Here is a 26,707-nt window from a genome sequence, read left to right as displayed (position 1 = left end):
TTCTTCTCTTCTTCCCATTGCTTTTGACTTTTCTTTCTTCGCTGCCATTTTCTTCCCACCTTTACTTTCACTTTATTTTAATTTTTATGTTTGTGCCTGTGTTTTCTTTAAACTTTTCTGGAGAGGGCTGGAGTTCCCCGACCGGCCACTTCTCCATCACGTGACTCCTCCGTGCCACCTGGTTGAGGGCTGCCTCATTCTCCCTTTTTGTGTGCCAGAGGGCATCCACATGGACAGCTGCTCTCCTCAGGTTCGAGGAGTCTTCATCTGTGAGGAGTCACTGGATGTCCTCTGGGATCTGTTTCAGGAATATCTGGCGTAAGAGAAAACAAGGCTTGTGGTTTTCCGCCAGGGCCACCATTTCATCCATCAATGCCGACGAACTATGGTCCCCAAGCCCATCTTGGTGAAGGAACCTGGAAGCCTGTTGGTGGGGAGTTAGCCTGAAAGTTCCAAGCAGCAGGTCTTTGAGAGCGGTGTTCTTGCCTGTAGCCGGGGTGGTGGTGGATGATGTCATCCACCCTCTCTGCCATATCTTGGTCCAGAGTACTCACGACATGATAGAACATCATGTCTTCTGAGGAGATGTTGCAGAGTTGAAATCGTGCTTCCGCCTGCCCGAACCACATTCTGGGTCAGTGGGTCCAAAAGGGGGGAAGCTTGATGGAGACAGCGTTAACCTCTGCTGAATCCATGAAAAACACCTGGGCTTGTCAGGGTCACCATTGTGGTGGTGTGAGCAGTGGAAGATAAACAGCCACCACTTTGAGGGTCATTAATGACTGCTTTTATTAATATTCAGCATGCCCCTTTAAGGGCAGCATGAGCTCAGTTACCTGGTGCATTGTGACATCATAATCGCTACTCAGGGTGCGCGGTGGAAGGGATGCTGGAGTCGGAGAGAAACCTCTGACGACCCCATTTTCCCCATGGCTGCCCCGCCACATGGCAATACAAGCGTGGCCAGTTCGCCATGAGGATGCCATTGTCTTGGTGAATTTTCCATTGCTGCTGGTTTAGTTTGTAACAGGAGGAATGATACATATGAACAAGACATTGGTGCAGTTCTGGTCACCCAGGTATAGAAAAGGTCTATTATTTTTTAAAAGACTGGGGTGAAGGAAAGAAAAGGCAGGGGAGGAGCACAGACCAACAGAATAAAGGTGATCATTGGTTAGGTATAGGACGACAGGAGAGGAAAGAATTGATCAGTGGAGGGGGGGATGGTCTCTGTGAATGCATAGCTGGATGAAAGGAGAAAGAGGGAAAGGAAAAGAGAGTCAGAGCTCGGGGAAAGAAGACAAAGGAATACATGGGAGGGAGGGAGGCTAATGAAAACTGGAGAAGTTGATGTTAATGCCATGCAGTTGGAGGATGCCCAGAAGGAAGATGAGGTCTTGTTCCTCCAATATGAGGGTGGTCCAAGTCAAGCAGTGCACGACCTCTTGGACAGACATATTGGGATGTGAATGGCTTCTCCCTTGCACCTTTTTTCCGAAATGTACTTATCAAGCATCAAGCACAACTTTGTACACATTGTGCTCCTATTGTAGCGATCTGTGCACGGAGACATGGACTAGTCTGCAAAATGGCCAACGAACGATGACCTCCGCATGGTGAGAAGGTGGGGAACTCTGTCGGGATCACCGGCCATCCCGAGTCCGGTGCTCTGATGTCACTGGGCCTTGACGTCAGTGCCAGGGGCCCCTATAAGCGTGACGGTCAGAAAAATCAAGGCTTTGGTGTGAGTGTTATTCTTCTCCATGCTCTAGTGGCGCGTATTTTTTTGTTTTCTAACAGAAAAAAAAGGAAAAATATTAAGCAGCAGAAGGTGCAAAAGGATTAACAGGGTCATGAAGGCTTGAAATCAGAGGCTAAGAAGGCTGGGACTTACCTCCCTAGAGCGTGGGAGGCTGCTGGGTCTATAATATCACAAGGGGCATAAAAACAGAAAATAGTCTGTCTTTTCAGATGAGTCGGGCAATCTAAAATGAAAGGACATAGGGCAAACAGACCTGACGGTGGTGGGCATATGGAATGAAATGGCAGAGCAAGTGGCAAAAGTAAGTAAAAATCCATTTAAACATGGAAGGGAAAAGTTTAGAATGATTTGCCTAAATGGGGACAGGAGGGATGGGCCCAGGTAGACAACTTGGTTGGCATGGAAGAGCTGAGCCCAAGATACTGTCTGGCTTACGTTGTCTGGCTCAAAGTCTTCCACTTACCATAAACAGCCTCTCCAAATCAACCTCTGCAAGTTTCTGTTTAATATCAAAATTAGCCTTGCTCTCATTCAAAACTTAAACTCTTTTGTTGCATGAGAAAAATCTAATCCACTGGAGCAACTCTGTGGCTCTAAGAGAAAAGGAATTGATGTTTCATGATGAAACCCTTCAAGATTTAGTGTGCAGAGGTGAGGTAGATAATGAAATGTGGACAGGGTAGGAGGGATTGGAAGGGCCAGTAGGACACTGGTGAACATGGGAGGTGTGAAGGATGGCAGACAGAAAGGGGTTTCAAATTTATTTCCAGAGTACATATATGACATCCCTTGCAACTCTCAGATTTTTTATTTCCTGTGGGCATGGCAGAATAATCACTTATTGGTAGTGCAAAAAACCTGTACTCAACGTATATGTAAACATATAAAGAAATGGTGCAATAACAAAGTATTCTGTATTCAGCTACCATAGACATTGATGTACATATTGTGGAATTGCTATACACGTTGTCGAATTGATGCATACGCTGTGGAGTCAGTGCAAGCCCAAGCTTGCATGCTTGGCTTATAAATATCAATGCTTCTGTCGTATGTACAGGAAGTGATGTTATCAGTGATGTCATGTGTTTTCCACAGGTCGCCCACCATTTTGAGAGTCAGTTTGCTTGCTGGTAAGTGGGTCGCCACAAGAGTTTGTTGTTGAGGAGTCTGTCAGTGGAGGGGTAGAGGTGATTGCCGGGTGCAAGACAAAGTTGAGGAAAAGGGGCTCAGGTGGAAGCTGAGTCACATGGGATGGAGGAGGGTGGACGGGTGAAAAGTGGAGACAAAGGCTTCCAGTAATGCAATCTGATCAGCTTGACAATGGTGGTTGAGCTGTTCGGGGTGCGATGAATGTGCAATTATTAATCCTTAGTTTAATGTTAAACGGTATTTCATATTTATATGTCTTAGTAAGGTTATTTTGTGGGTTTGGTTTCAGGCACACAATGACAATATATTTGCATTTTAAAAACAGATTCTTTCAAGATTGCAGCTGACATCATCTCAGGGACAGAAGTCGACTGTGACTGCAGTTGAAGTGGAGCGATGAAAGATTTTATGATGGTTTTTGAGTTACTGAGAACAATGGACCATTTACTTTAGAAGTGTTTGGTGGTCCATCCCAAACATTTCGGAAGCAGGACACCAAACACAAACAATTACTTTGATTTTAAGTTTGGGAAGACAAAAATTGAATGATGCTTTTTAGTATGAAGATATTAAAAGGTTCAAAGGCTGTTATGATGTTGTTAGAAATTAAAGTACCTTTAAAGAAATTGCTCGAGACAAAAATTGAGAACAAAGAACATTTATTACTACAACAATGCAAAGTTGGGTGCTTCCCCTTACCCTGGGAATACACACAGACACTGGGGCTCACCCAACTTTTATACAGTTGATTTCAGTGTAGGAATACCCTCCCCCTTACATTCTTCTGCCTCCTGCTGGAGAGGTTTGGCATTAGGCAATCCTGCCTGCCTACGTGCAATTTCAGTATACTTGGAGAACCAGGGGGGGGGGTATCCTGTCGGTGTCCCTTCATGTCATTGTCCTTATTCACACCTTCCTGATTCTCGGGGCTACAGTCTCTTGATATGCAGAGTTGACTCATTCTATCTAGGGTTGGCTAATTTCATATGTATAAATCTGTGTATGGTTAGCTAATTAGAAATGTATGACTTGGTACTTCTGTCCAGGGCTAGGAGACCCTTATCTGATCCAGACTACCTCAACTTCCTACATTCTATTGTACCTTACCATTCCTTATCTTAGTCCTATGGTCTTGTCACAAAGACTAGAAGATTCTTATGTTAATCGTGCTGACTCTGCTTTCCTGCATCCTAAGCCCCAAGCTTATCCCGTTTGAACTGGTTACAGCCATTTTACTGATGAACTTTAGTTTCTTCCATGTTCATAATTTTAGATCAATTTTCCCATCTCTCACAATCCTCACTTTTCTTTTAGATCAGTAATACTGATCTTTCACCATGATCAGTGTTACTGATCTTTGGTTACTAGTGTCAGTGTGACTGATCCCCCCCCCCCTTCCTCACTTTTCTTTTAGATCAGTAATACTGATCTTTCAATTGTAAGGTGTAGTTTTACCCAGCTGGTCAATAACCGAATTGTAACACCTGTGTAAAGTCTTTAGGTAGGGGAGCACCATGAAGGTCAGAGTAGCGAGTCCAGCTGCTTATTAGGGTTGTGAGTATCAGGCTCCAGTTCTCAGTAAAGAGTCTAGTCCATCCCACATCAGTCCGAAGTTGCCACGTCTGAACATGGGCATGGGCAGATTCACGTTGAAACATTGAAGCAGTGTCTTTTAACCACCCGACTTTTGTAAGCATTGTCCTGACGAAGTCTGTGAGAGACGCTGCCTTCAGCAGCAACAAGTAGCAGTCTCTGAGAAACGCTGCCTTCAGCAGCGAACGAGTAGTCAGGCGGTTCCGTTGAATTGTGGCTAGTATCTGATGTCCTCTTCAGCCCCGAACCCTAGGGCCACCGATCTCCGAAGGCTGTTTGGAGCCTGATATTAAAGTGTCAAGCAGCTCACGTTGTTGGTAACTGGTGCTCCCCTTCACGGGGTGATGAAAAGAGACCAAGCTGGGGGGGGATTGTTTCTTGTGATTTAACTGTGTGTTGCAGCTTGTCTGCTAACATTAGCATATGTATCATTGAACTTGTGAGTTGCAGCCTGTCTGTGTACATTAGCATATGTATTAACTCTCTCTCTCTCTGTGTTACATGTACAATCCTGACTACCATTCTGTCTGTCTTTGTCCCACCATGTCCTTTGTGCTATCGCTTCAAAACTCCTGTCTTTAATACCTGTGTAGGCTAAGATACAAATTAGATGTACTCCACTAAAGCTGTTCAGTTCCCCTGGTCCGTATTGGAATCCCTTGTTAACCCATATCCCACTATGACTATACATTAAATCTATGCCCTGTCTACATTCTAAAGGAGCACAATTGTAACCTCTGCTGCCCCTATTCCAGTGGGACTTAAAACATTAACGAACAATATTCCAAAAAATGAGTAAAACAACAATGAAAGTAAAACCCATTGAAAGCAGCAATAAAATATAACAATAACTGAATAAACAACAATAAATGTAAAGCTCATTGAAAACAGCAATAAAATACAACAATAACTGAATAAACCACAATAAATGTAAAGCTCATTGAAAACAGCAATAAAATACAACAATAACTGAATAAACAACGATAAATGTAACACCCATTGAAAACCGCAATAAAATACAACAATAACTGAATAAACCATTAAAATACGACAATAAATGTAAAAACCCATTAAAATACGGCAATAAAGAATACAACAATAACTCTATAAACCATTAAAATAGGACAATAAATGTAACATTATGGCACTTTGTCACGGCGCAGTGTAAGTTTCAGGTCTGAAGGATGAGGGACTGCATGCCAGGTTGGGGGTTGAATCTGTGTGTCGTGATGTTGTGGTTCAGAAGCTGGTTTAATTCTTTGAATGTGGGTCCAGCCTTTCTCTCTTGTTCTTACTGCGGTGTCTGTAATTAAAAGTACACAGAAGGGACCATCCCAGGCAGGTTTTAGTTGATCCTCTTGCCATGCTTTTACATATAACCAATCACTAGATTTTAATAAAATGAATAACAATCTGACTTTCCTTTGTGTTAGTGTAAAAATTGTAAAATGAAACACAAACCATATTTGCATGGGTTTTGAATATGTTAGACCTTATTAAAATGCAGTTGGAGCTGCTTGTCTGTATGGGGCACAACCCTCCAATTTGTTAGAGTACATAACAGACATTGTAGCACAAGAGCCTCTGCAAGAGAACTTGAAACATATTCAACCTTTAGTTCTGCCTTAAGTAAAATGCCTTGTGCCACAGCTCACAGGAGCTGGTCTTATTTAAAACAGTCTGTAAAACAGGCACCAAAAAAAGTTAAAAGATGTTCTTATGAAGATTGCACACACAATAATTTAAGTACAGGCTAGTTTCTATTATATTCCACTTAAAAGTTCTGCTGCATGAATCCTGGAGCTTGTGGAGTCATTATTGAATCAAGAAATATTGGTGCCATGCCAATCTCATTCTAACATGCCAATTTCTCCAGTCCTTAAGTCAAGATGTACTGAATAGCATCTGGTACAAGATCTGTGAGTTCTTAATGATATTATTCTTATGCACCCAATTGTTCTGAACGATGCCACCAATTTAAATCATATTCCACCTATTGCAGTACTCACACAGCACCATAGACCAGTTCGCAGGTTTATTTCTCCATTAAGCTGAATCCACTCGCGCAGGGTTTAGCTCCATGATCATTTACAATGTAACTTCCGCACTACCGGATTTAAATATAAACCTGATGAATGGGGAAAGTTATCATGAATTAAATAACAGCGGCAATACAGAGAAATTGTGCTGAGGCATTAATTTCACTCCAGAGGAAAATGCACCAGAGAAATAAATGATTAAACTTATAGGAATCCCCATAGGAATCCCCAGAGGTATCTTTATTCTCCAGAGGTGGGTGATCTTTAAACTCACGGACCTTGACTGCTGAATGTGTAGAAGAAATGTATTAAATGTGTTGATAGGGCTCCATACCTCTAACTGCAAGACAAGAGCCTGAAGCCTCAATTTCAAGTGCCACAGTGCACTTAAAGGGACATGCACACTCCCCCTTCAACTGGCTGATCCAGCCACTTTACACATCAGATCCTTTCTTTATCTCACATACACTTAAAGTTAAGATGTATAGAACTCACCCTATTTGCGCAAACATTTCTCCCTGCAAATGTTATAACATCACTCAACTCTCAGGTACTCCCTGTGCAAAATCACATTTAAATACAATTTATTTCATAAATTGGAATTAACTGGTAGTTAAATTCGCTAATTCTACAGTATTGAAAAACGATCATTTATGACATTTAATTTTTAGCATGAATTTTAATCAATATTGGTCAGTGACTGAAGTGGGAAGTCGTGATTTATGAAATTATCTCTGGTCTCTACTCTCCCACTCCCTGCACTTCTCCCAACATTCAGGAGCTGGCACACAGTCCCTGCCTTTTTTCATGTTACTCATCTACTATTCCTTTAACTGCTTGCATCAAAATGTTAGCCTTTGCTTTCTGCTTATCCTCAGATGTCTGGACAAATGCTTTTTGTGTGATCTGTAGAAGCTGGGTTATTCCCTGCTCATGCCAATTTTCTGTCTTTTGTAATTTTCTCCTAATGTCTGGGGCTGAGTTGGTAACAAAACCTGTTAGTACCAATTGTTCCCCTGCTGGGGATTCTATGTCGAGACCCCCATATTGTATATTTGGTCCCAAAAATTGGTCTAACTGTTCGGCACATCCCTGGGGATCTTCTATCAGGGAGGTCAGTTCTTTCTCAAAGTTACGCACTTCAGTACTGGTCAGGGGCACATTTACGAAACCGAGACCCTCTCCCATGGGAACTTCCCGCAGTGGTCTCATCCAATTGGTTTCTGGCTTATTAGGTCTGGGTTCCTGCTCCCTGGGAAATGAATCAAAGGGTTCTGCCCTTTCTTCCTGAAGAGTCTCACGCTGTTCTGAATTAAAGTTACCTCTCTCTCCTGTCAACAGAGGTGGTAATCGAGTGCTTTGTGAGCAAGTTATCATACCAGTCCTGCTCTCTTCTCTCTTCTCTAGTGGTGGGGGAGGTGGGGAAGGTGCAGAAGGGTAGGTCATAGGAGGGGAAGGAAAGATAGGAGCCGGCATAGGAGGAACATAAGGTGGAGGGAGGGAATGTAACACATCCCAACCCTGTGATTCAGGGACAAGAGGTTCCTCCTCTCTCTTATTCCTGAATTCTTTCTCATTCAAAACCAGCTGTTCAATGGATCCCTTGAGCCAGCAGGCTGCATATTCCCTGCTCTCAACATTGTCTTTCTGGTTTTGATAGAGCCATAGGTTCAAAGCTTCACACATCCATTCATCCTCGGATCCGAATTTTGGCCAGTACACGGAGCTCCCTTTAACCGGGTATTTAACCCATTCATTACAACAATACCTGACCATCGTCAGTTTGTCTTTACCGCGGGTCTTTCCTGTGCCCCACTCAGATAACATCAACCCAAGCGGGCTGTACGTAGCTATCTGGTGGTCACGTCCTGTGTCAGGACTCTCATCTCTACTGCCCGCTATTCCCATCCTTAGGAACAAGTAAAATACTCTTACCGAGTTCTGGCAGTACTGCTCTAGCGCGCGTCCTTCCGCCGTTTGTTCTCAATGCCTCTTCTCGGATATCACTCGCTTCTTCCACTGACCAGCCACCCGTCGCCCGTGAGTCCAGCTGAATCAGCCGGGGTGCACCTACTCTCGTCGTCGGGGTACTCTGTCAGTGGAGGGAGTGTGATCCCGGACGAGCCCCCATTTGTTAGAAATTAAAGTACCTTTAAAGAAATTGCTCGAGACAAAAATTGAGAACAAAGAACATTTATTACTACAACAATGCAAAGTTGGGTGCTTCCCCTTACCCTGGGAATACACACAGACACTGGGGCTCACCCAACTTTTATACAGTTGATTTCAGTGTAGGAATACCCTCCCCCTTACATTCTTCTGCCTCCTGCTGGAGAGGTTTGGCATTAGGCAATCCTGCCTGCCTACGTGCAATTTCAGTATACTTGGAGAACCAGGGGGGGGGTATCCTGTCGGTGTCCCTTCATGTCATTGTCCTTATTCACACCTTCCTGATTCTCGGGGCTACAGACTCTTGATATGCAGAGTTGACTCATTCTATCTAGGGTTGGCTAATTTCATATGTATAAATCTGTGTATGGTTAGCTAATTAGAAATGTATGACTTGGTACTTCTGTCCAGGGCTAGGAGACCCTTATCTGATCCAGACTACCTCAACTTCCTACATTCTATTGTACCTTACCATTCCTTATCTTAGTCCTATGGTCTTGTCACAAAGACTAGAAGATTCTTATGTTAATCGTGCTGACTCTGCTTTCCTGCATCCTAAGCCCCAAGCTTATCCCGTTTGAACTGGTTACAGTCATTTTACTGATGAACTTTAGTTTCTTCCATGTTCATAATTTTAGATCAATTTTCCCATCTCTCACAATGTCATACCATGCCACATGAAAGATCTGTAAGGAATATATTAGTGAAATGAGACATTTTTGAATCAGATGAAGAAGAGAAGGCCATCTGTATCGACAGGATTGGGAAACCAGCCATCAATTCTTTAAAAGAGGGAAGGCTATCTGTGTTCTCCTTAATAAAAGGAGGAACACCAACATTTTAAAAGAAACAGCCACTCTGACTGCCTCTAATAAAAGAGGGCAGTCTCGTGTCCATGACAAAAGGTTATGACAGAAATCATCGTGGAAAACAGACTCCATAACTCCTAGACAAGATAAGGAGTTTGTGAAATCACTCGCATAAAGGAACTGAAAATACTCTACAAAAGAAAGTTGTGAGTTTTAAAGAGATCTGAAGACATAATGTTTTAAAATGCTTCATAATTACTTCTGAACTGTGATTTCAAACACACACACATTCACGCACACGCACGCAAACACACATGCACACACACACATACACGCACACATCTACATTTGCACATAATGGGGGGTTTAAGCTAGAGTTAAGTAAAAAATTTTATGTTATTTATAATTTAATAAAAAAACTATTATTTTGAATTTACCATGGTCTGATGAATTTTCCATTGCTGTTCCTTTGTACTAATAACATGTTATTAGTTCGTAACAGGAGAAAGGTGAAGACAAATTGGATCAAGTGGAACTGGTGGGGAAGAAATCCTGTTGGTGACTTGCAGGTGGAAGAGGACAGAACCAGAAGGGGGAAGGCATTGAAGATGGGTGGGGGTGGAGGTGGGAAAGTAGACAAAAATAGGAAGAAGAAGGTAGAAGAACAAATGAATCAGACAAAGGGAGAGGGGATTCATTACCTGAAATTGGAAAATACTTAAACCTGTGCCTTCTAGTTCAAGACTCTGCTGTCCCAGGAAAATGGGCCCTGAACACCTGTCCTATCCTTGCCCGATAATTTGATAAACTCAGATAATGCCCCCTCAGCCTCATATGAGAATAACCCCAGCCTATCCTATTGCTCTGTCTAACTCCAGCATCCATTCCTAGGCAACATCCTAGGTGTAGAGAGGTGTTGTTCCTCCAATTTATGGGTGGTCTTGGTGGGATGAGGCCATGGATAGACATATGAGCATGGGAGTGGATGCAGAACTGAAATGGTTGGCCACTGGGAGGTCTCTGTTGTTGGTGTGATGGAGCGAAGATGCTTAGTGAAGCAATCTCCCAGTCTGTGCCCAATCTCTCTGACATAGATTTATCAGGTGTTGTTCCTCCAATTTTGGGTGGTTGGTGTGATACTACATTTATCAGGTGTTGTTTTACAAGATCACAAGAAAAATTAACAGAAGTAGGCCATTTGGCCCATCGAGTCTGCTCTGTGAAACCTTCCTGAGCTAAACTGTTCTTGCATCTAGTTCCAAGTTCCGGTCTTGTCCCTATATCCCTTAATACCATGACTAATTAGATACCTATCAATTTCCCCCAAAGATCCTGCCTCCACAGTTACATGTGGCAATGAATTCCATAAATCCACTACCCTCTGGCTAAAGAAATTTCTCATCTAGTTGTAAATTGGTACTTTTTAATTCTAAGACTGTGCCCTCTTGACCTGGAATCACCCAACAGGGGAAACATCTTATTTACATCCACTCTGTCCAATCCATTCATTATTCAAAATGTTTCTATGAGATCCCTTCTCATTCCTCTATATCTAATGAATAGCTAAGTGTTCCTCATAGGTTAGCCTCTCATTCCTGGAATCATTCTGGTCAACCTCCTCGACACCCTCTCCAACCTTGATATATCCTTTCTAAGATATGGGACCCAAAACTGCACGCCGTACTCCAAATGAGGTCTCACCAGTGCCCCAAAGAGTCTCATCAGCACATCTTAATTCTTATACACAATCCCCATTGAAATGAATGCCAACATACCATTCAACTTCTTTACTGCTGATCCAACCTGGCGGTCAACTTTCAGGTTATCCTGCACGAGGACCCCCAAGCCTTATTGTACTTCTGAGGTTTGAATTTTCTTTCCATCCAAATAAATTATTTCCCTACCAAGATGCACAACCATACATTTCTCAACATTATATCTCATCTGCCATTTCTTCCCACATTCTCCAACTTGTCCAAATCTCTCTGTAAACTTTTGATTTCTTATACACTTCGTACTCTACCACTTGTCTTTGTGTCATCTGCAAACTTCACTACAAAACCATTTAATCCACAATCTAAATCCTCAATATATATTGTAAAAATAAGTGGCCTCAGCACCGACCCTTACGGAACCAGCAACCAACCAGAATCGGATCCTTTTATTCCCACCCTTTGCTTTCTGCCTATCAGGCTCATCTTATTAAACAGCCATTTTGAAAATCCAAATACACAACATCCACAGCCTCTCCCTTGTCCATCCTATATGAGATTTCCTCAAAAAATTCCAATAGGTTGGTCAGGCAGGATCTTCCCTTCATGAACCCATGACTATCATGCCATGCACCTTGAAGTATTCCATAACCTTGTCCTTGAGGTTTGATCCAATATCTTTCCAACTACCGAAGTCAGACTAATAGGCCTGTAATTTCCTTTTTTCTGCCTCCCTCCTTTCGGAACTACATTTGCGATTTCCAATCCTCAGGAACCATGCCAGAATCTATTGATTGCAATGCCTCTACAATCTCCAAGGCCACCTACTTCAGAGCCCATTGGTGTACCTCATCCGGTCCCAGAGACTTAACTACTTTTAGACCATTCAGCTGACTAAGCATATCTCTCTTGTAATCTTGACTGTACTTAATTCAATTTCCGGAGACCTTTGAATATCAGGTATATTGCTAATGTCCTCCACAGTGAAGACTGATGCAAAATATCCATTTAATTCCTCTGCCATCTCCTTGTCACCCATTATAATTTCTCTAACTTCATTTTCAATTGGCCCTATGAGTCATAACATTTCAGAGACCTTTGTCTCTCTTTTACTTTTTATATATTTGAAGAAACTCTTTTGTAAGTTATTTGCCAATTTCCTTTCATAATTCATCTTTTCTTTCCTAATGACTTTCTTTAATTCTCTATGCAATTTTTGCTACCCTGTCTGCCCTCCCTTTTGCTTTTGTTTTAGCTTTAGCCTCTCATGTTAGTCACATCTGCATCATTTTATCATTCATAATTTTCCTTTTCCTTGGAATATATCCAACCTGGGCTTTCTTTATTTCTTGAAGAAATATCAACCTATTCTGTTCTGCTGCCCCGCCCACCCCCCCCCCCCCCCCACCCCACCATCCAGTTTACTTTTCCAGTCAACTTGGGCCCATTCCTCTCATACCTTTGCTGCACTGAAATATTGACACACCTAATATCAATCACTTTTTTCTTTTCAAATTGGAAGCTGAACTCCATCACGTTGTGATCACTACCCCTGAGGGGTTCACAACCTTTAAATCCCTAATTATTTCAGGTTTATTACACATCACCCAATCCAAAACTGCCGATCCTCTGGTGGGCTGATCAACCAGCCATCCTTAAGGCATTCTATAAACTCATTCTCCTGAGATCCTGTACCTTCCTGGCATCCCCTTTCATATTAAAATCTCCCATCATTATCTTGACATTCTCCTGACACACTTTTTCTATTTCCAGCTGCATCTCGCAGTCCACATCCCGGCTGGTGTTTGGAGGCCTGTAACCCATAAAGATTCCACAATTTCTGTCTCTATGACCCTCCTTTCAAGTGATTTAGTAGCATCACTTACCATCAGGGCCAAGCCACCCCCTCTACCTGCCTATCTTTCCTATACTTTTATCAGGTGTTTTACTTTGCTGACTAACATCCTGGCTGTGTCTCTTTTGAAGTGTTTCCAGCACCCACATCCTTGCATACAAAACAATAATGGGAATAAGAAGCTATGAGATACCCAGGATTATGAAAACATACAGAACGCATAATATATAACACAAAGAAAAGTTAGAAGATAAAGAGGCAGGATCAGTGAAGTAGTTTGATAGAGAAAATTGTAGAAAAAGGAATATTTAAACAAGGGGAGCACTGTCCATGTTATGACTGAGGGGGGAATGGGGTGAGCGCAAGTGCATGGGAATTGGAAGAGATGTTTATGGGAAGCTCCCAGGACAACCACCAATAAGGGCTGCAGCGGTTGGTGAGAAATCTGCAAGCCTACTGTATGTATGGGACCAGTTGTCCGAGCAAAAATTTCTGGTGGATAAGGGTTAAGAAATTAGTGTATTTCAATGCACCAGTTTTAACACACACCATCCTACACCAGACCTGCAACTACAAGCAGTTAGCAGTTCCAACATTCCGACCTTTGGCACTAGGAAGATGAATGTTAAGTTTGAGAATCATCTCTACACTTGGCCATTTATTATAGCAGCAGTATCCTGACCTTTGCTTGGTGCAGATTTTCTTTGGGCTCATTCATTCCTTGTTGACTTTAAAAGGCATCAGCTAATAGATAGAATTACTTTTCAGACTATTCCTCTGGCAGATGCCTATACCCCTGCTCTGCACCTTCAAACAGTAGGTAAACCAGGAGATGAATTCTCCAAGCTGTTGGAAGATTTCCCTGAGATTACTACTCTACAATTTTCTGCCTCCACTACAATGTACGGTGTTACTCATCGCATTTGTACTAAGGACCCTCCTATCCATACTATAGCACACCACTTGCCTTCAGAGAAGCTGCGCTTAGCAAAGGAGGAGGAACTAGGCATATTTCGTAGGTCCGACAGTCCCTGGGCATCTCCATTACATATGGTCCTGAAACACAATGGAGGTTGGTGACCTTATGGAGATTATAGACATCTTAACGACACCTCCATCCCAGATCATTATCCGATACCTCATATTCAAGATTTCTCAGCTAATTTGCAATGAGGTGAAGCTCTTCTCCAAAATAGGTGAGAAGTCATTACAAAAACAGCAATAATTACCCCATTTGAGTTGTTCGAATTTTTACGAATGCCGTTCAATCATTCCAACGGGTGATGGATGCTTTAGGATGTGGTATGACCAATGTCTTCATTTACCTCGACGATATTTTAGTGGCCAGTGAGACTAAGGAAAAACATTTGGAACATCTTTGTACACTTTTTATTCATCTTCAAAAGTTTGGACTGACCATCAATCTGCATAAATGCAGTTTTTGACAAGAAATTTCTTGGGGCATAGGATTACTCAGGAAGGCGTGATTCTGCTGCCATCCATAGTTGAGGCCATGACCAAGTACTCAAGACCTGCCACAGTTAAAAGCCTGCAGGAATTCTTTGGACTGGTAAATTTTTACCGTCGGTTTCTTCCGAGAGCTGCTTATACCATGGAGCCTCTTTTCAATTTACTGTCTAGAAGCGCCAGAAACATCCAGTGGACTGAAGAGGGAAACAATGCCTTCTTGAAGACGAAAGAGTTGCTGACTCATGCCACTATGCTCAGCTACCCAGTTTTAAATGCAACCACTGCTCTTTCTACAGACACTTCCAGTATGGACGTAGGAGGTGCACTTCATCAATATGTCAATGGGGAATGGAAACCGTTAGCATTCTTCAGCCGCCATTTTCGTGAAGCAGAGAAGAAATACAGTGCTTTTGATATGGATTGTTTGGCTATTTACTTGTCTATTTTACTTTATTTTTTGGAGAGCAGAGAATTTACTATGTACACTGACCACAATCCCTTAACATTTGCATTTTCCAAGGTTGCAGAGCCCTGGTCAGTACATCAACAATGGCAATTATCATTCATTTCAGAATTTTCCACAAAAATACTACATATTTCCAGAAAAAACAATGTAGTAGCCGATGCACTTTCCCGCTCTGCTCCACTCGAGGTTTCGTTTGTGAATCAAAATATTGACTACACAGCTTTGGCCACGGCCCAAGGACATGACCATGAGATGAATGTTTATCAGACTGGAATCATGAACCAGTAATTGAAAGATGTCCAATTTGGAGATAATGGCAAACTACTCCTCTGTGATATATCAACAGAGCACCCACGCCCAGTCGTTCTGGCATCATGAAAACGTTGAGTATTCAACTCTGTGCATTGTCTCTCACATCCATCGATTAGATAGACTGTTCATATGGTTTCGGACAGATTCATGAGGTATGGAAAATAAACCACATGAACTACCATCCATTAGTATGGAACAATTTACACACACTTTGTTTCAAAACTAATAATCCATTATGTATTTACTACACAAGGCCACAGTAATGAATAGAAGGCGGGATATAATGAAACACGTGGTTCTAAACATGATTAGATTACTGGGTAGAGAATAATGAAAATAATTGTGGTGAGCCATGGGATGACGTTCTGTTAAGATATGAAGTTATGAATGATTGGGGGCAGAAATGTAATTAAGTCAGGACTATAATATATAAAAGGGCAGAGTCTCATAGCAACAGGCATTTCAGAGTCCAGGCTTTGATTTGTCTCAGCTTTTGTTTGCAAATAAAGACTTAAACTTTTCTGAAGAATTCTCCATGTTTTCTGACTCATTTTTGGACATCAGAAAACCACAACAGTGGCACGGCCTTAAAAAAAATCTTACACAAATAGCAAGGCCACGCATTGCCTGCCAAAAAGCAAAGGTTCAGCGACATACTAAGGCATCGTTGCAGTCCTTCCCGGCAGTTACTTGGCGTTTTGCTTCCCTCTTCATTTCACTGGATGTTTCTGGCGCTTCTGGACAGTAAATTGAAAAGAGGCTCCATGGTATAAGCAGCTCTCGGAAGAAACCGACGGTAAAAATTTACCAGTCCAAAGAATTCCTGCAGGCTTTTAACTGTAGCAGGTCTTGAGTACTTGGTAATGGCCTCAACTTTGGATGGTAGTAGAATCACGCCTTCCTGAGTAATCCTATGCCCCAAGAAATTTCTTGTCAAAAACTGCATTTATGCAGATTGATGGTCGGTCCAAACTTTTGAAGATGAATAAAAAGTGTACAAAGATGTTCCAAATGTTTTTCCTTAGTCCCACTGGCCACACATTGTGGGTCTGCTTCCTGTTTAAAGAGGATACCGTTATCTTTTAACAGTAATAAGACAGGATTACATGATGGACCGAGGCCATGCCTATGGTAGATGCTACTTCAGACACTTGTATTCGGGCGTTCTTCAGTTCCTGGGTGTCTCGTTTTGGTTTACCAGCACGTTACTTCGGATAGAAGACCACAATTTACTTCCTCGCTGTGGATGGCCTTGACTCACTTCCTCAGTACAACAATTCATCATATGAATGCCTATTATCCCCAGGCCACTGGAATGGTGGAAAAATTTCAACGACATTTAGCCTGACTAGGCTGATGAGCTGCCCTGGGCATTAGAACTCCAAAGGAAGTCCTCCAAGCTTCATCTGCAGAACTTATGTATGGTGTACCGTTGGTGGTCCCAGGTAAATTCATCCTCTACCATTCCAACTTCAGCAATGATCCTAAGGAACTTCGAGCAGGCTAAGGGATACCATAGAAAAATCGACCCTTATACCACCATTGTCTCATGCAGAACATTCTTCTTTTGTACCTGAAGACCTCAAAAACTGTGAATATGTGTTTGTCCGAAGGGGAACACTTGGTCAACCTTTGCAGATGTCCTACGAAGGTCCTTAAAGGATACTCAGACAAACTGTATGTTGGACATTGGAGGGAAGCCGCAGTCTTTCACTATTGACAAGTTTAAACCAGCTCACGTGGACAAGTCTTCCGCACTGCAACAGCCAAAAGTCTGTCGCAACCTGAAAGACAGACATACCTTCCTGCCAGTTCTTGGTGGAGGGGCGCATGCGGTGGCGCTATGGCAGCACTAAAACTCCTAGCAGGCGTCGAACCGGCCATGTGATGTCAGTGCTTGATGACACCAATACATGCTGAGCAAAGGGGCGTGGCAAGATGATGTAGAAGGAGAATGTGTGTTCCACCTCTCCCCAGCTGGATCATTAAATACCCAGTTATTCAATAGTATAAAAATGATTAAAAATAAGATTTACAGTTATTTAAATAACAGTGCTTTATGACGGCATCTAATGTGAAAAAGTTTAAACCTCAAATTCAGAAAAAAATACCGTATGGAAGAATTTAGGCCTACCTATATAGCTGAAACCATGGAGTCGTCGCTGGGAGTCTCCAACCCTCAGAGGACTCCAGCCAGTTCGAGTTTGACTCCGGCGCCGATCCTGCATCGACAAGATGGCGCCGATACATCAGTGAGTTCGGCAGTTGCATACCCCCGTTCACATGAAGCCATGTGCGCAGGCAGCACGGCTGATAAGAGAATCCGTGACCTCACTGGGAGGCCCACTGGCACGCAGGGTAACGTCGGAGGATGCCTCTGCGCGCCTGACGGCCTTACTTGGCCTGCATGTTGCATCGCAATCCCGAGAGCTATTGGAGAAAGTCGGTGCTGTGGGGAGCCCAAACGCCAGTGTCCCGAAGAGGTCGGGGTGCCGGCGTCAGGTGTCCAGACCCACAGATGTTTAGTCAAAGGACCTATGATGACTGAGGAAGAAGAGGAACTTACCTTATTGGAATTCATCCAGGAGGAGGAGCTTGCAGCAAAAAAAGATGAATTTCAAAAATCGGAAGTGGAATCTGGACTGATTCAGTTTTCACTGTTTTGGAAGGGATTGCTTGTCAAATATAGCAAATGCATAATATGTCAAAACAAATATCGACTCAAATGAATCAAGGATTTATGGAGATGAAAATAAAAATGAATACTTTGTGATGAAATGTCAACTGTGAAACAGGAAATGACTAGTTAAAAGTGATATTAATAAATGTATAACATCAGTTGATGTTCAGATAATTTTTTAAAAATTGTAACTGCTTCTCTGAGTGTCAAACTCAGGTAGAACGTAATAGAGAAAAAATGGAAAAAGTGGAAGGTTCTTTTGTAGATTGGGGGATTCAGAAAAGAGATTTAATGAAGAAGATTGATTCGTTGGAAAATCAAAGTTGGAGGAATAATGTGAAAATAGTTGGTCTCCCAGAGGATATTGAAGGTGCTGACCCTATAAAACTTTTTAAGCACTGGATCCCAGAGGTGCTGGGTAAAGAGCTTTCCCTTGAAGGTTTGGAATTGGATAGGGCTCATAGAGCTCTGAGAAGAAGACCACTTCCAGGACAAGCATCGAGAGCAGTCTTGATTCATTGTTTAAAATATCAAGATCGCCAGGGAGGGTAAGAAGAGGATAATATGGCAGATGAATGTGTGGCTGCATAACAGGTGCAAGGGGCAGTATTTCAGGTTTCTGATCTTTTGAATGTCTTCTGGGGAAGGTACGACCTGTACAAAAAAGAAGGGTAACACCAGAACTGGACAGGACCAATATCCTGCCAGAGAGGTTTGCTACAGCTGATGGGGAGGGTTTAAAATACTGGTAGTTTGGCAGGAGGATTGGAACCAAAATGATAGGGCAGAGAATAGAGCAGATGGTGGAAAGGTTCATGTATTTTGAGGGAGAGCAGGCTATGGAGGGAGCATAAATGGAGTTTGTTGGAAGAATTGAAATGTGTTTACTTCAAAGGAAGTATTAACAATAAGGGAAATGAACTTAAAGGATAGATCAGTACCTGGAATTAAAATGTGGCATTTACATAAACTTGGCTGATGCAAGGACAGAAAAGTAGACTCCATCATCAAGGACTCTCTCCACCCAAGCTATGCCTTGGGAGCTTATGCCTTGTAAGCTATGCCTACAGGAGCCTGAAGACAAACACCCAATGTTACAAAAACTGTTTCTTCCCCTCTATAATCAGATATCTGAGTTGACAATGAGAACCACTACCTCACTTTTTTCATCTTTTGTATTAACTTAAAAAAAAGTGTATTTATGGAGATGTAATTTATAGCAATTTTTTAACCTGTAATGGACAATACTGCCGTAAAATAACAAACTTCATGTCACATGTTTGTGACAATAAACCTGATTCTGATTGGCTGCTGCAGTTACTGGGCTTTAGATGTTTCAAAAGGGATATGAAAGTAGGTAAAAGTGGCGGTGGGGAGGGGAGTAGTGGCATTACTGATCAGGAATAGTACCACAGCTGGAGAAAGGAGGAAGTTTTCGAGAGACTGTTTAATGAATCAGCGTGGGTGCAAGCTAGAAACTGAAAGGGAGTGATTTCTCGATTGCAAGTAGCCAACAGCTGCCAACCTCAACTTTGTTTTTGGCTATGGCCTTTGAAGGACTCTGCTCAAAGTTTATGGCCTGCCCTTCGTTGTGAACCAGTCGTTTAGCTGTTTTATTTTTTACTTATCTCTACTGATGACATAAAAACATTATTAAATATTATGTTACGTAAGGCGAGACAACTTAAATACTTAAATAGCTGGTCTGTAGGCCCCCAAATAGCAACCGGGACACTGAGGAGATGATGATGGCAGATTTTGGAATGGTGCAAAAATAACTGGTTTGTTGTTATGGGAGACTTCAACTTCCCAAATATTGAGTGGCACCTCCTTTCTGCAAGAAGGAAAGATGGGGCAGAATTTGTCAGGTGTGTCCAAGAAGGATTTCTGACAAAGTATGTGGACAAGTCGACTAGAGGAGAGGCCTTTCTGGAAATGAACCTGGTCAGGTAACAGACCCCTTGATAGGGGAGCATTTCAGTGGCCGAGACCAAAACTCCCTGACCTTTAGCATCGCTGTGACAAGGAGAGTAGACAAAATGGTCAAGTGTTTCATTGGGGAAGGGTTAATTACAATGGAATTAGGCAGGAATTGGGGAGTAAATTGAGAATGGATGTACTCGGTGGAAAAGCTGAGAAATAGAAAAGTTAGGATAAGGGAACTGTAGTTAACAAAAGTGGTGAGACAGGTATGAGAGGAAGAAGGTTGAGGAATCAAAAGATAAAAGGACTTATGAGAAGTATATGGTAACCAGGAGGAAATTAATAAAGGATTTAGGAGAGCAAGAAGGCCTTGGCAAGTAGGATTAATCTATTCGTACATGAAGAACAGAAGGATGACTTGAGTGAACATGGTGCCATAAAGGAAGCAACATGGGCCTGGGGGCAGAGGAGGTGCAAAATGAATACTTTGCTTCAGTGTAGAACAGGCTTTTGTGCTGAGGTTAAGGATGAGGTTAATGAAGAGGAAGTGCTGGATTTTCTTAAAAACGTTTAAAATGTGTAAATGTCATCGAGGATGCAGGTGTTGTGAATAGTTGTTGTAAGTTGCAGTAGGAGAAGTCACAGATGTGAAGGTCAAACTTGAAGGTGGAGTGTTTGGTTAATGGCAGGATACTTAACGGCAAGGAAGAACAAGGGACTTTGGGATCCAAATTCATAATTCTCTCAAGGATGCTGTGCAGGTTGATAGGGTAGTTAAGGCAGCTTCTGGTACGCTGGCATTTATTAGTCAGGTGACGGGGGGTTGGGGGGGGATTGAATTCAAGAGCTGTAAGGTAACAATACAGCTCTATAAAACTCTGGTTAGACCACACTTGGAATATTCTGGTTGCCTCATTACAGGAAGGATGTGGAAGTTATGGAGAGGGTGCAGAGAAGATTTACAGGATGTTGCCTGGATTGGAAAATGTGTCTTTTGAGGCAAGGTTAACAGAGCTGACTCTGGAGTAAAAAAGGATGAGAGGTAAACTAATAGAGGTTGACAGATTATGAGAGGCATAGAAAGGGTGGCTTTTTCCCACGAGCATTTTTTTCCCCAAGGGCGTCAATAGCAAATACCAGATGTTATCTGCTTACAGTGAGAGGAGGAAAGTTCAGGGGAGATGTCAAGGAAATGTGTGTGTGGTTTTTTTTTACACAGAGAGTAGTAGGTGCCTGGAATGCATTGCCAGAGCTGGTGGTGAAAGCTGGTAGAATAAAGATATTTGAAATACTTGTATACAGACGTATGTTGCAAGAGAAGATGATAGAGAAGGTTTAAATTGTTCAATAGAGCCTGTACTATGCTGTCAGGTTCCATGTTCTATTATCCACAACTCTGCCAATTTTTTTGTCATCTGTAAACTTACTGATCAGCCAGCCTGTAGCAGTCCATGGCTGTCGCCACAGACTGGCACACATGACAAAATTCGAACAATTGAGCGGGCTGCACAAGGTGTCAGTGGCCTTTTCCCAAAGGCTGCTGCAAAATGGGCTTTGCCAGTCAATTGCTGGTGACGGATCACGAAAGGGCCAACTGGTGCACAAACCACACCTGTCAATGACGCTGCAGCAAAATAGGCCGATTCAGCCAATCACCAACGACGGGTCGTGGGGACACCAATCAGAGCCTGAAGGAACATGGGTCATGGCCATCAGTGACGTGGCAGCCAGGGTCAGCCTGACTGTATAAAAAAAGAGCAGCCATTCATTAAATCAGTGTCAACTGCACTCCTTGTTGTATATGTCTTATTTCTGCGCTATAACCTCGAGACATGTCACAGTGGTGACCCCAACTGGTCCAAAGGGCATTTTTGGACCCAATGCTGGATATCAGAATGGAAGGCCAACCTTCAATCAACACAATCTCCCTGAGGCTGCAGAGCTTCTTTACGAATGATACAATATAATTGGTTACACAGGAAATATGCCACACCCCAAAAGTTAAATAAATGGGACCCAAAAGTATCAGATGGATATTTTCGCTGTAAGAAGGAAACGGGAACAACAGTACATGCAATTTGGGCATGTGAGAAAGTGGATAAGTTTTGGGAAGATCACAAAAGCAACATACCAAAAAATCCAGAGATCTTTCTTCTAAGAAGTAAAGAACTAGGCCTCAATTTGGATGAAGCACAAAAAAGATTTATTATGATAGCCTTAGCTATAGCAAAAAAATGTATGTCAACCTGGAAATCAGAAGAGAGCCTGAGAGTACAGCAATGGTACATGGAAATGAATAAATGTATTCCATTGGAAAAAATAACATATAATTTAAAAAATAAAGTCACATTATTTGAACAAATTTGGGAACCGTATATGGAACACAACAGAAAGGGCCTACTGCGACCTCTACCCCCTAAAATGATAGAATGAGAAGACGACGAAATGAACTGACCCAGTGTGTAAAAGTAGGTGACACAATTTTCTTGTTTATTTTCATTGTGTGATGACATTGTTTAATGGATTTATTGTATTGTACATGTTGAATGTTTAGTGGGTAGAGAGGGGGGTGGGAAGGGAAGGGGGAAAAGGGGAGAAAATGACACTGTGTATATTCAAAAGCAAAATGTTTGTGTGTATTTGTTAATATGGTTCATAGTGTGAAAAATAATAAAAAAAACTGCAGAGCTTTTGGGCGTTGCAGGCACAGGTGTGTTTCCAGCAAGCCGAGGCACAGTTTGCCATTCGCCTGATCTCTGCCAACGACACACGCTACTACCACATAATAAGTGTCCTCGACCAGGACATCGTGGCCCGGATCATCGACTTCCTTCAGTAGCCCTGGAGCAAGGGAATTATGTGGCCATCAATGAACTACTAACCCGCACTTTCAGGCTCTTGAGCACACGGCCCGACTTGTATATGGACGGGATGGGGGACAGGGCCCCTTCTGTCCATGCTCACTTTCAACGATGTCCACACCTCTTGCCCACTGTTTCAGCTGATCTTTCTGGAGTGGCTGTCTGAAGACATCTGGCTGCTCTTCGCAGATTTCAACGCTGCCAGAAAGGTAGCTCCCGAAGTGGATGTGCTATGGGCGGCGAAGAGAGATTCCTGCGCTACACTGAAACAGGTGATGACACCTTGACAACAGCGACCAGCCAGGAAGCCTAATCACCCAAGCGACAGACCCCATCAGTGAGCTGTACTGATTTTATCACCAATGCTGGGGTTCAGAGGCCCATCGATGCCACTCCCCCTGCGCGTTCCTGGGAAATGCCAGAGCCGGCCATTGTTGATGGCTGCCACAACCGTACACATCAAAGCCTACTTCATATACGAGCCACTAGTTCCTGGTCGACACTGGGGCTGAAGTCCATGTCCTTCCCCCTCCACCTCCGACGCCTGCAGGTCAAGAACTAAAGGATGCTAATAATTCAAATATATGGACCTATGCACCATTTCCCTTCGTTTTGGCAACTGCCATTTTACCTGGAGGTTCACTTTGAACCATTCGACAGCCACTCCTGGGGGCCAACTTCCTCTGAGCCAACTCTCTACTGGTGGACATTAAGGGATGGCGACTGGTCCACTCAAAGACTTTCCAGTCCCTTTCACTCAGTGGCACTAGACTCATGGCCTCACCTACATTCAAAGACTGCTGCTGACAATGCGTTTGCACGCATTCTTGACGAGTTTCCTTCCATAACAATGCTACATTTCACATCGACCACACCCAAACATGGGATGCAACACCAGATCCTCACTCAGGGACCGCCCCTCCACACCACCTACCACCTGAGAAATGTAACCTGGCAAGAGAAGAATTCCATAAAATGGAGGAGCTTGGAATTGTACAACAATCTGAGAGTCCGTGGGCCTCACCGCTCCACATGGTGCCCAAAGCATCAGCAGGGTGGAGGCCATGTGGAGACTACTGACACCTCAATGATGCCACTGTGCCCAACAGGTATTTGGTCCCCCACATATAAGACTCGTCGCTAACCTTCAAGGGGCACCAATATTCTCAAATGTTGACTTAATCTGGGACTATTATCAAATCCTGATTCACCCAGATGATATCCCCAAGACCGCCATTAACACCCCCTCTGGACTTTTTGAGTTCCTTTGGATGCCTTTCTGATTAAAAATATTCAGCTCAAACCTCCCAGAGATTAATGGATGCAGTGGGCCGGGATCTCAATTTGTTTTCGTCTATCTTGATGATATTCTGATGGATAGTTGTGACCATGCTGTTCATTAAGATATTTGTGCACTTGCCTGAGTGAGTATAGGTTGACCATTAACCCAGCAAAATGCCAGTTCGGCCATGACTATTGATTTCTTGGGGCACCATATTAATAAAGATGGGGCCAGACCACTGCCCAAGAAGGTTAATACCATTCAGTCATCTGCTAGGCCAAATACAGCCTACAAGAATTTGCTGGTATGATAAATTTTTAGCACCAATTCATTATGGCAGCAGCCTGCATCATGAGGCCATTATTCTTCCTCATTTCCAGTCACAAGAAAGATATATGAACAAATGAGGCTTTCCAATCCACTAAGGATGCTCTGGACAATGCAACGTTACTGGAGCACCCTATGCCTGATGTCCCAACAGCCCTCACAGTGGATGCCTCTGATACAGCAGTTGGGGATGGCCTTGAGCTGCTAGTGTATTGACAATTGCAGCCACTAGCCTCATTTAGCAAGCACCTCCGGCCGCCAGAAATTAAATACAGTGCATTTGACCGCGAACTATTGACTCTGTACCTGGCAGTGAGGAATTCTCGATATTTCCTAGAGGGCAGGAAATTCCAGATCTTCAATGACCATAAACCACTTTTAGCAAAGTTTCAGATCTATGGTCAGCCAGGCAACAGACACCTTTCTTATATTTCAGAATTCTCCACCGACATTAGTCACATCATGGGAAAATCCAATATGGTAACCTGACGCATTTTCCCAACCTGCCATTTCCGGCATACAGGTCCCCACCCCAGGAATCGACTACATGAGCCTGGCGAAAGCACAACAAGCGGATCCCAACATTCCCACTAACTGGACTGCAGTAACTGGCCTGCAGCTGGAGGATGTCCCAATAGGCCCAGGTAAAATGACTCTTCTGTGTGATACAGCTGCCAGTAAGCCATACCCAATCATCTGGGCCAATTGGAAAAGACAGATTTTCGACATGGTCCACAATCTGGCACAACCCTCCATTAGGACCACTGTCAGAATGATAGATGACTGATTCATCTGGCGTGGCCTCTGAAAAGAGGTCAGCCAGTGGGCAAGGGCTTGTACACAATGTCAATCTGGTAAAATCCAGACACACATTAAGGACCCTCTCCAGACTTTTGAACCATCGCAGTGAAGGACACACAGGTGGACATTTTTGGCCCACTATCGGTGACACAGACCATTCAACCAGGTGGCCTAAAGCAGTCCCATTACCTGAGGTATCCACTAAGACATGTGCTAGGCCCCTGCTGAACAATTGGCTGGTATGCTTTGGGGTTCGAGAACACCTCACCTCTGATAGATGAGCCCAATTTACCTCCAGTCTATGGGCAGCCTTAGCCAATACCCAACTCCACCAGACAACAGATTGATGGAGAAGTTCCATAGGCACCTCAAACCAGCCCTCATGACCAGACTCTCAGGACCCAACTGGACAGATGAGCTGCCAAGGGTCCTCTTGGGCATTTGAACTGCACCCAAGAAGGATTTCAATACATCTGCAGCCAAGATGGTGTACGGCATGAATTCTTGGCTAGTACCCCAGAAGACCCACCAGCCATCTCCCTAGCCAGATTGTGTGAACGCTTGCCCCAACACTTCCCAAAGCGCATGGCCATTCCTGATTTATAGTCCCCAAAGACTTCCAGAATTGTAAATATGTTTTTGTGAGGTGTTGTGCTCACTGGCCACCAATTCAAAGACCGTACTAAGGCCATATCACATCTTTCAACACAATGGGTCCACCTGGGTTCTGGTCGTCGGTGGCAGGAAAGAGGCTTTCACGATTGACTGGCTTAAACCAACACATTTGGACAGCAGTCAACCAATTACACTCCAAATCTCTTGCCGCAGGGGCAGGCCTTCCAATCCCCAGTTCTAGGGGGTGGTCATGTAGCAGCCGTTGCTGCAGGCTGACACAGAAGACGTTGTCAAACACGGCAATCGAGTGGGCTGCATGAGATGTCAGCAGTCTGTTCCCATAGGCCGCTGCAAAAAAGGGCTCTGCCAGACAATCGCTGACGACGGATCGCGAAAGGACCAATCTGCGCCCAGGATGGCACAAACCACACCCGTTGATGATGCTACAGCAGAATGGGCCGATCCAGCCAATCAGAGCCTGAAGGAACTCAGATCACGCCCTTCGGTCACATGGCAGCCAGGGTCAGCTTGACCATATAAGAGAGCACCCAGTTCATTAAATCAGTGTTAACTGCACTCCTTGTTGTGTGCGTCTTATTTCAGAACTATAACCTCGAGACACTCCACAAGCCTACATTTTCAACAATAATCATTTGTATACATCACAAATAGTAGAAATCTGTGGTGGCTCAACAGGTGCACTGGCTCATGGAGTCAGCAGCAGATCTGACCGTGAGAGCTCCAGGTGCAGGGCAAGCCCACAGCCTAGTGCCTAATATTACTTCGTACTAGGCACGCAGTGAGCAAAAGAAGCACACAGAGTCGAAAGTGAGTTGAACCAACTGACTTTAATAGAACTTTCGCACGCATTTAAATCCCTCA

General features: G+C 43.3%; 1 long non-coding RNA gene across 1 annotated transcript; it reads left to right on the top strand.

Moving 5' to 3' along the window:
- Positions 1-685: 685 nt before the first annotated feature.
- Positions 686-3,502, top strand: LOC138736405 (uncharacterized). Its single transcript, XR_011340270.1, has 3 exons — positions 686-1,079; positions 1,554-1,744; positions 3,237-3,502. It is a non-coding gene; the product is annotated as an uncharacterized lncRNA (long non-coding RNA).
- The last annotated feature ends 23,205 nt before the right edge of the window (positions 3,503-26,707 follow it).

The sequence above is a fragment of the Narcine bancroftii genome, chromosome 6 (genome assembly GCF_036971445.1).
Source record: "Narcine bancroftii isolate sNarBan1 chromosome 6, sNarBan1.hap1, whole genome shotgun sequence".
In the NCBI taxonomy this organism is placed as follows: Eukaryota; Metazoa; Chordata; class Chondrichthyes; order Torpediniformes; family Narcinidae; genus Narcine; species Narcine bancroftii.
This window is presented reverse-complemented; position numbering and strand designations above follow the sequence as displayed.